The sequence below is a fragment of the Lactuca saligna genome, chromosome 8 (genome assembly GCF_052625555.1).
Source record: "Lactuca saligna cultivar CGN05327 chromosome 8, ASM5262555v1, whole genome shotgun sequence".
Classification (NCBI taxonomy): Eukaryota; Viridiplantae; Streptophyta; class Magnoliopsida; order Asterales; family Asteraceae; genus Lactuca; species Lactuca saligna.
Genome location: NC_136424.1, coordinates 51007869 through 51011292, shown reverse-complemented (window position 1 = coordinate 51011292; position 3424 = coordinate 51007869). Strand labels below are relative to the sequence as shown.

Sequence of the window (3424 nt, the reverse complement as noted above, 5' to 3'; positions counted from 1 at the left end):
AGGCTTTGTTATCAGGGAACAATTTTTCTAGGGTTGTCCACACATCATAAGCGGTGGATTGTTTCTTGAAAATCATGTTGAGAAGAGATGTAGAAAGCGTGCCATAGAGCCAATCCTTGATAATATAATCAATTTGTAAGCAAATTGCTTTAGCAACTACTGATTCGGCAGTCCCCTTGTCTGTTTCGAGTGTAGGCGCTGAGGAGGCTTGAGATGATCGTCCACCCCATTACCAATGTAGTGAATCTCAAACATTTCACGCCAAATACCGTAGTTCATCTAATCTAAATCGAGAACGCAAGGGACCGCATGTTTTATGCTTATTTTAGAAGTAGGTTTGTCTCTAATATTGGTGACCATGAAGAGAAGTGGATGAGGAGATCAAAGAGAACAAAAGATCAAGGTGAAGAGAAGAAAGAAGATTGACGTGAAAGAAGTCGGGTGTTTAGTGTTCGAATTGAATAATATTAAGGGGTCTCTGATACCATATTGTTGGTATATTTTCCCATAATCTTATTGTATTCATTATAGTGTTTATAAACATATTACATGAGAAAAGGGCCTAAACATATGGGCCTTTGAAAACTAACTAATACAAATATTATAAACTAACACACACTCCTACTTATAATCTATTACCGACTAACATTTAATATTGACGACTTTATTCCATATATATGTACATTGACGTATAGACAAGAAAGGTTTTACTTATCTATTTACTTCCTATTTTTTATGTTGAAGGTGATCATCAAAAGTAGTCCCCTGCCATTGATACGACCGTTATTTCTTAGTTACGTTTTACTTCTTATTTTCTATGTTCATTCCTGTTGTATATATAATCTTTAGTCATTGACACATCAGTGTGCTTTCCAGGCAAAGTAGGGATACTCTGTTCTTTCCCGTTGTATATATAGTCATCAGTCTTGGACGCATCCATGTGCTTTTCTGGCAACGTAGGGATACTCTGTTTATTCCCGTTGTATATATAGTCGCCAGTCTTGGAAACATGGGCGTGTTTTCCAGGAAAAGTAGGGGTACTCTGTTCATTGTCGTTGTATATATAGTCATCTGTCTTGGACACATGGGTGTGTTTTCCGGTAAAAGTAGGGGTACTCTGTTCATTTCCGTTGTATATATAGTCTTCAGTCTTGGACACATGGGTGTGTTTTTCAGGAAACGTAGGGGTACTCTGTTCATTCCCGTTGTATATATAGTCGTCAGTCTTGGACACATCGGTGTGCTTTCCAGGTAAAGTAGGGATACTTTGTTCATTCCCGTTGTATATATAGTCGTCAATCTTGGTCACATCAGTGTGCTTTTTCGGCAACCGTTTATTCTTGTTATATATATAATCGTCAGTCATGGACACATCAATGTGCTTTCTTGGAAGAATTGGGATACTTTGGTCATTCCCGTTATATATATAATCGTCAATCGTGGACACATCGTTGTGTTTTCCTTTTTTTCCAGGCTGAATAGGGATACTCTGTTCATTCCTGAAGAAATTTTCTGGATCGACAGCGGTCTTCACCTTCACCAATCTATCAAAATTCTTATTGAAATATTTCTCCCCGTAAACCTTGCCGGAGGTAAACCCATCACCTTTATTCACACCAATATCTAAATCTCTATAATTCACGAACGCGCTTCTTGGATTCTTCGCTACATAGTTAGTCATAAAATCATACATAACCCTAGACTGATTTATGTTGTTTTCGGTTACTTTCGGATCACCCTCACTCCAACTCAATGAATACTGCACCTTGAACAGGTTTCCGGCACGGTGAGGAAATGGAGTTGCGTTTGCCGGAATTTCATTCATTTTCCCGCCGTACGGGTTGAAAACCAGACCAATTTTTCCAAGTTCACCCAACTTGTTGAATATGGACGTTAATGCTGTCGTTGGTATAGGGGTTTTTACATAATCAGACTTTCGTTTCAAAAACTTAACAACATCAGTGTGCCGATCGATGAGGATATCTAGCTTTGTTTTGTTGTAATCGAAGTTTGACCAAAAAAGAGTGGATTGAATCCAACTTACTTCAAAGCAATCTGTTTTCTTCAATCCTAGTTCCGGGAAGCTTTTACTCATTAAGCCCATCAACCTGGTGGAATCACCCAAGAAAAGGGCCATAAATGTAGCCTGGGCAGTGTTCTTGTTTTTCTCCTTCGTCGGCTGTAGTAAAACTCTAATAAACAAATCCGGGTCGATTGTAGACATAACCGACTGCCATTTAAAAACGATGTCTACTGCCTTTTCATCCACCTTTTTCGTTACCTTGAAAACAGTAGTAACCTTCGGCACTGGAACTAGTTTCACGGTGAAGGACAATATGACACCAAAACTGGAGCCACCGCCACCGCGTATGGCCCAAAAAAGATCCTCACCCATGGCTTTTCGATCCAAAACCCGACCTTTAATATCGACGATCTTGGCATCAATCACATGATCAACAGTCAACCCGTACTTTCGAATCATGGTGCCATAACCACCGCCGCTTATATGTCCACCAACACCGACTGTCGGACATGCTCCGGCCGGGAACCCATGCACCTTACTCTTTTCCCAAATCCGATAATACAGATCACCCAGTTGAGCTCCGGCTTGGACCACTGCAGTTTCCTTGGCGACATTGACATCAACTGCACGAAGATTAAACATATCGATTATCATGAACTGTGTTTTTTCAGACGAGGTGTAGGAGACTCCTTCATAATCATGTCCTCCGCTACGAATCCTAATCTGGATATTGAGTTTCTTGGCGCAGATGACGGCAGCTTGTACGTGAGTTTCTTTATTTGGAGTGATGATGATGGCAGGCTTGGGTGTGGAGGTGGCATTGTAACGGAAGTTTTTGATGTGGTCCATTAGAACTTTGGTATAGGCGGAGGAGTTAGCGGCGGAGCTGTAAACGACGGAAGAGAATGTTTTGTCAGGTTGAGGGGATGATGTTGGAAGGCATTCGAGAAAGGATTTGTAGACGGAATTAGGATCAGAGGACCCTTTTGGTAGGGGAAGAACTTTTGGTAGCAAGGGCCCTTTTGATGGGGAGGACCCTTTTTTTGGTAGGGGAACAACTTTTGGTACGGAGGGCCCTTTTGCTAGGGAAAAGTAAGGACAACAACAAATGAAGAACAATAGGAAAAAAAGCATAATCGATGACATGATTTCTTCTTGATTTAGAAGAAGGTGATGACTAATATTTATAGTAGTGAAAAGTACGTAAAGAACACTCTATTTCATATGAACATTTCTTTTTTTAAAAAAAATGTTTACGTTATTTTCTCTAAAAATAATATCTTTGTAGGATTTATTTTATTAGTTATAAAAGAGTACCAGTTTTGTGGCATGATTTAAAAATTATATTCTAATAACGTGATAAAATAGTTTTCAAGGATATTTGATATATTGACACACAAT

At 39.5% G+C, this 3424-nt stretch overlaps 1 pseudogene; it reads right to left on the bottom strand.

Moving 5' to 3' along the window:
- Window positions 1–622: 622 nt before the first annotated feature.
- On the bottom strand, window positions 623–3192 carry LOC145011942 (berberine bridge enzyme-like 21 pseudogene; annotated as a pseudogene).
- Between the last annotated feature and the right edge of the window lie 232 nt (window positions 3193–3424).